The following is a 7,663-nucleotide window of genomic DNA, read 5'->3' as shown; positions in this document are numbered from 1 at the left end:
ATCTGTATTATTGGTACATAAACAGACAGGTAGATCAATCTATGGAACAAAAATAATCCAAAAATAGACCCACTCAAATGTCCTGAACTAACTGAATTTGTCAAAGGTGCAAAAGCAATTAAATGCAAAAAAAACAGCTTTTCTAGAAAATACTGTTACAGCAATTGGACTTTGTTAGGAAAAACAAAAACAAAAAGACAAACCTAAGTATCACATCTTATATTAAAATCAATTCAAAATGGATCATTAGCATAAAAATAAAACATAAAACTCTAAAACTTTTACCAAAAATAGGAGAAAATGTTTAAGATCTAAGCATAGGGAAAGAGTTCTTAGACTTGATAGCAAAAACATAGTCTGTAAAAGGAAAAAATTGATAAATTGGACTTCATCAAAATTTAAGAAAGTTCACCCTGTGAAATATCATATTTAGGGCTTGGGAATAAAAGCTAAAATTTTGGAGAAATTGTCTGCAAGTGCATAAAACTGGCAAAGAACTCATATCTAGAATGTATAATGAAAAAACAAAATTCAACAGTAAAAAACTCAATAGCCCAATTAGAACCTTGACAAAAGACATGAAGAAACATTTCACCAAAAAAGATATACAGATGTCAAAGACACATGAAAATATTTTCAATATCAGTAGCATTTGGGTAAATGCGAATTAAAACTATAATGAGATATCATTATATACCTGCCAGAATGGCTAAAATAAAAAGTTGAAATATCAAGTGTTAGCAAGGATGAAGAAAACTAGATCATTCATAAGTGACTTCTGAGAATATAAAATACAACAGTCATTCTGGAAAATAGATTGGCCTATTCTTTTGGAATAGATAGACTTAAAATTGCACTCCTGGGCACTTATCCCAAAGAAGTAATAACTTACATTCACACGAAAAACCTCTAGATAAATGTTAATAGCATTATAAACATTGTTTACAGTATCCAAAACACTGGGGGAAAAAATAAGATACTCTTCAATAGGAAAATGGTATTAAAAACAAACCTGAGGACTTCTCTGGTGGCTCACCAGTAAAGAATCTTCCTGCCAATATAGGAAACACATACTGGACCTCTGATTTGGGAAGATCCCACATGCTGTGGAGTGGCTTAACCCATGTGCCACAACTCTTGAGCCTGTGCTCTAGAGCCTGGGAGCCACAACTACTGAAGTCTGAACATCCTAGAGCAGGTGCTCCACAACTAGAGAAGCCAACACACTGAGAAACCCGCACACTACAGCTAGAGAGGAGACCCCACTTGTCGCAACTGGAGAAAAGCCCATGCAGCAATGAAGACCCAACACAACCAAAGATACTTTTTTTAAAAAGCTGAAAAATACAATAACTGAAGTGAAAAATTCGCCAGAGTAGTTCAACAGCCAAAACTAGTAGACAGAATAAAGAATCAGCAAACTTGGAAGGTGGGACAATGGAAATGTTTGAGGAACTGAAAGAAAAAAGATTGAAGAAAAGTAATTGGAGCCCTAAGGGACTCATGGGACACCAATAATTAGAATATATACATTATTGGAGCCCAAGAGTGAGAGGAGAAGGAGAAATGAGTAGAAAGATTATTTTTAAAAGTATATTGGCCTTCCCAGGTGGCTGCCAATGCAAGAGATGCAAGAGATATGGTTTCGATCTCTGGACCAGGAAGATCCTGTGGAATAGGAAATGGCAGCCCCTTCCAGTATTCTTGCCTGAAAAATTCCATGGACAGAGGAGCCTGACTGGCTACAGTTTATGGGGTCACAAGGAGTTGGACATGACTGAGCAAAGTGCACACATGTATCTACAAATCCAATAAACTCAAGGAACTCCAAGTAGAATAAATCTAAAGAAACCAACACTAAGACACATTATAATTCCACAACAGAGATTTCAGTACTCCACTATCAATCCTGTATGAAATAACCATGCGTAAGATCAACAAGGAAACAGAAGACTTGAACAACTGTCTGTAGAAACTAGATATTAGAAACTAGATACAACAGACTTCTACAGAAAACTCCATCAGTAAAATATACACTCAATGTACACAAATGTACTCAAGTACAATGTACTCAATGAAACAGTCTCCAGGATAGACCATAACCAAGACATAAACCAAGTCTCAATAAATTTAAAAAGATGACTCACTAAAGGATGTTCCCCTTTGATGGAAATTAGAAATTAATAACAGAAAAAAAATTTGGGAAATGCAAAAAATATGTAAAAATTAAATAAAATATTACTAAATGACCAATCATCAAAGGAAGAAACATCAAAAAAAAATAATAGTTTGAGGTAAATAAAAATACAGCACAACATACCAAACATTAATGGAGACAAGTGCTTAGAGGGAAATTTACAACTGTAAGTTCAAAAAGAAGAATGATCTTAAATTAATAAATTAAACTTCTACCTTAAGACACTGAAGAGACAAAAAGAAGAGCAAACTAAACCTAAATCAACCAGAAGGACATAAATAGTAAGACATAATAGATATTGATGAACTAAAGTAAAGAAAAAATAAAATATCAATAAAACTAAAACACAGTTCTTTAAAAAGACCAGTAAGATTGACAAACTTTAGCTACACTGACAAAAAGAAAAGGAATAAAATTACTAGAATTGGAAATGAGAGAAAAAACATGACTACTGACCTTGTAGAAATAAGAATCATATATGATAAGGTTATATTGTGAACAAGTGTGGAACAACAAATTAGATAATGTAGATGAAATGGGAAAATTCCTAGAAAGACACAAACTACCAAAATTGATTATAGAAAAAATATAAAAATCTGAATAGACCTATAACAAGTGAAGAGATTGAGTTACTGCTGCTGCTAAGTCGCTTCACTTGTGTCCGACTCTGTGTGACCCCATAGACAGAAGCCCACCAGGCTCCCCCGTCCCTGGGATTCTCCAGGCAAGAACACTGGAGTGGGCTGCCATTTCCTTCTCCAAAGCATGAACGTGAAAAGTGAAAGGGAAGTCACTCAGTCGTGTCTGACTCTTAGCGACCCTATGGACTGCAGCCTACCAGGCTCCTCCATCCATGGGATTTCCCAGGCAAGAGTACTGGAGTGGGGTGCCATTGCCTTCTCTGAGAGATTGAGTTAGTCATAAAAAAATAAACAAAAAAAAACTTCCCACAAGGAAAATCCCAGGACCTAATAGTCATTTAATAGACGTTTTACATCACACCTGCCAAAGAATAGGAAAAGAAGGAATATTTCTCAACTCATTCTATGAGGCCACTGATAGTAAAAGCAGACAAGATATTATAAGAAAAAAAAGAACACATAGAGACTTCCCTGGTGGTCCAGTGACTAATAAGGCTCTGCGCTCCCAATGCAGGGGGCCTGGGTTTGACCTGTGGTCATGGAACTAGATGCCACATGTCACAACCAAGAGTTTGCATGTAGCAACCAAAGATTTCACCTGCCACAACAAAGATCAAAGATCCCACAAGCTGCAACTAAGATCCAGTGCAGCCAAATAAACAAGTTAAAAAAATTTAAAAACCTACTCATATCTCTTATGAATATAGACAAAAGTACTCAACAAAATACTAGTACATTGAATCCAGCAAAATTTTGAAAAGATAAAGCATCATGACTAATGGTGGTTTGTCCCAGCAATGCAAGGATGTTTCATCATCTGAAAATCTATTAGTGCAATACTCTAAATCAATAAGAGACAAAACCACATGATCATCTTAATAAACGTTATTCTTTCTTATTTTGGGCCATGGGAAGTCCAAACAATGGCACAGAAATCCAAACATGGCTACATGTTGAAGTCTTTCCCAAGTGAGAACATAAAATTTAAGATGCATTAATGAGGGTTTTGTCAGTTGAGGAAAAGTAGGAGGAGTAAAAGTAAGGAATCAATGAAAATTGAACAAGGTCCTGAAGTGGAAGATGGGTAAGGGAAAAGTAGAAAAGATATGGAGGGGAACGTAATGGGTTTTTGTGGATCTACAAATAAGGCATTTCTAACTTTCTCATGATTTTAATTTGCTTTAAGCAATTATTTTGTCAGGCAATTTTTAAAGTCCAGTTTCAAGGTGGAAGAGTCCTCACAGAAATTAAATAAAGCATTCCACTGGGAAGTAGAAATATTATTTCCTTTGTGCCTCAAAAAGTACAATCAAGTTTATATCAAAATTTCTCCAAAGTAACTACTATAATTCCAAATTATACCTGGTAAAACTGCACCAGTAAAAGATATATGAATGTAAAGTAGCATACAGAGTTTCTACACTACCCATTTTGTTTCTGGGATAGATATTCTGATTATCTACAAACAGAAGTCTAAAAAGTGAAGGCTTTCTTTGTTAATTAAATTTTATTATGAATTCTCCCAAACTGAGAAAGATGTAAATGTTGCCTAAAGTTCTTCCTAAGTTCCTAAAATTTATTTTTACCAGAATGAATTACTTGATGAAACCTAAGATTTCTAACATGAATAAAGGTCTTCCCACATACCATGCATCCATAGAGTCTCTCCCCGGTATGAATTCACTGAAATTGAGTAATCTGATAGCCACTATTTTGGGCTTTGCCACGTATTTTATATTTATAGAATTTTCATCATTATAAATTCTCTTTTGTATATCAGGATGTCTTCTTTGATTAAAGACTTTCTCACATTCCATATATTCGTAATAATTCATACCAGTATAAATTCACCAACATGTATTAAGGATTGAATTATATCTAAAAGCTTTCACACATTCCTTACACTCAAAGAGCTTCTTGCCAATATGAATATTATCAAAGAACCTGTTGATATATACTAATAGTTTTCCCATTTTGATTACATGCAGAGAATTTTTCGGCCAATATTAATAAACTGGTATTAAGTAAGTTGTTCATGCACAGTAGAGACTCTATTAAGTATTTATAGTCATAAAGCTTCTCAGCAGTATGAGTTCTCTAACATATAGTAAGGACTGAATTAAGTCTAAATATCTTTCCACATTTTTAAAAATTTGTATGCTATATTGGAGTATAGTTGACTTCCAATGTTGTGTGTATATACTTATATTCTTTTTCAAATTATTTTTCCATTTAGGTTATTACAGAATATTGAGTAGAGTTCCCTGCACTATACAGTAGATCCTTATTGCTTACCTATTTTATTTTTTAGCATACCTATTTTAAATATAGTAGAGTGTATATGTCAATTCCAAACTCCCAATTTATCCCTCCCCTCCCTTTTGGTAACACCTTACTCTTTTTATGGCTGAGTAATATTCCATTGGGGGCTTCCCTGATAGTTCAGTTGGTAAAGAATCTGCCTGCAATGCAGGAGACCCTGGTTCAATTCCTGGATTGGGAAGATCCACTGGAGAAGGGATAGGCTACCCACTCCACTATTCTGGGACTTCTCTTGTGGCTCAGCTGGTAAAGGATCTGCCTGCAATGCAGGTGAGTTGGGTTTGATCCCAGGTGGGGAAGATCCCCTGGAGAAGGGAAAGGCTACCCACTCCAGTTTTCTGGCCTGGAGAATTCCATGAAATTGCAAAGAGTTGGACATTACTGAGCGACTTTCATTTTAACTATTCCATTGTAAATATGTACCATATCTTCTTTATCCACCAATCTGTCGATGAACGTTTAGGTTGCTTCCATGTCTTGGTTATTGTAAACAGTGCTAAAATGAATGTTGGGATGTATGTATGCTTTTGAAACACATTTTTCTCCAGGTATATGCCCAGGAATGGGATTGCTGGATCATATGCTAGGTCTATTTTTAGTTTTTTGAGGAACCTCCATACTGTTCTCCATAGTAGCTCTACCAATTTACATTCCCACCAACAGTGAAGGAAAGTTCCCTTTTCTCCACACCTTCTCTAGAATTTATTGTTTGTAGGCTTTTTTTTTTTTTTTTTGAAGTTTGCAAATTCTTTATATTTCCAGCTGTTGAGAGAATATTTCTGAGAGCTGAGGTTACCTCTAGCGGCGAAACCAGAGCCAGCTATTAAGCAGCCAGAATGCTACAGTAATTGAATACATGACCATTTCTCTTTTAGCCCGTTCTTTGTTCTCCTCTTCCAGAAGTTGTAGACGTCTATTTAGTTTGATTATCTGTCGTCTTAATGAAGCTGCATCTACAACTGTCATGTCTTCTGAAGTTCCTTCAACCATTGCATCTATATTTGAAATGCCATACCTGACGTTGTCATGATGAGGATTAGAAGTTGGGGCAGCAGACCCACCACGCAACACAGGTATGTAGTCAGTTTTGACCAGCTGTCCATTTTGGCGAACAGCATTTTCACTCATAGAGCGTTCTCTTTTTAGCCTGCCAACTGCACGGATTTCTTCGTTTTGAGGGGTTGGAGCAGGTCTTTCTAAATCCAGAAAATCTAGCGGCCTTTCACTCAGTGTAAGCACACGAGGTGGTGTTTTTAGAGCCAGAGGCTTAAAGGGAGTTGACTGTATAAGGTCAAGATCTGCTGGTCTTGAAAATGGAATGTCTTCATTATTTCCTGCTACCACAATTCTCTCTGGAACTTGCAGGATCACACTAGCGTTTGAAACTCCTTCTTGAAATCCTTGCTCCAGGTCAGCATTTGGTGGTGCTACCTTTAATTTTTCCGGGACCCTCATTCGCTGACTAATACCTTCGGTGTATTCCATTTCATACTGAATTCGACTAATTTCCGCCATCTCAGCAGCAGTGGGAGAAGGAAGGGCTGCCCCACTCACTAAATGTGTACCAATTACTGCTTGCTCTTTGGCATTATCTGCTTCTGTGCTTCATATTAAATCCATTAACTTGCCTCAGTACGCACGTGCTGGATTTAGAGCCACTTTTGTCCCCCTGGCCCCGCTGTAGTGTCCCCGGCGAGGGCCGCCGCCCGCCGGCTCCCGGGGTCTGTAGGCTTTTTAATAATGGCCATTTTGACTTTTGTGACGTGATATCTGATTATAATTTTGGTTTGCCTCTCTCTAATAATTACTGATGCTGAGCATCTTTTCATGTCTTGGTCATCTGTATGTCTTCTCTGGAGAAATGTCTATTTAGATTTTCTGCCCATTTTTTTTATTGGGTTGTTTGGTTTTTTGGTATTGAGCTGCATGAGCTGTTTGTAAATTTTGGAGATTAATCACCTGCCAGTCAGCTGTTTGCAAATATTTTTTCCCATTCTGTGGGTTGTCTTGGCACACTTTAAAAACAATTTATTTTTAATTGAGGGATAATTGCTTTACAATACTGTGTTGTAAATTGTGTTGGTTTCTGCCATACATTGGCATGTATCAGCTATAGGTATACACATATCCCCTCCCTCCTGAGCCTTCCTCCCACCTCCCACCCCATTCCACACCTCTAGGTTGTCACAGAGCCTCGTTTTGAGTTCCCTGAGTCATACAGCAAATTCCCACTGGTTGTCTATTTTACAAACAGTAGGGTCTATGTTTCCATGCTACTCTCTCCATTTGTCCCACCCTCTCCTCCCCTCCCCATGTCCATAAGTTTGTTCTGTATGTCTGCACCTCCACTGCTGCCCTGCAAATAGGTTCATCAGTACCATCTTTCTAGATTCTATATATATGCATTAATATATGATATTTGTTTTTCTATTTCTGACTTACTTCACTCTGTATAATAGGTTCTAGGTTCATCCACCTCATTAGCACTGACTCAAAATGCATT

The 7,663-nt window shown here is 36.8% G+C and overlaps 1 pseudogene; it reads right to left on the bottom strand.

Moving 5' to 3' along the window:
• Nucleotides 1–5,887: 5,887 nt before the first annotated feature.
• Nucleotides 5,888–6,877, bottom strand: LOC136168236 (mitochondrial fission factor pseudogene; annotated as a pseudogene).
• Between the last annotated feature and the right edge of the window lie 786 nt (nt 6,878–7,663).

The sequence above is a fragment of the Muntiacus reevesi genome, chromosome 1 (assembly GCF_963930625.1).
Source record: "Muntiacus reevesi chromosome 1, mMunRee1.1, whole genome shotgun sequence".
NCBI lineage: Eukaryota > Metazoa > Chordata > Mammalia > Artiodactyla > Cervidae > Muntiacus > Muntiacus reevesi.
This window is presented reverse-complemented; position numbering and strand designations above follow the sequence as displayed.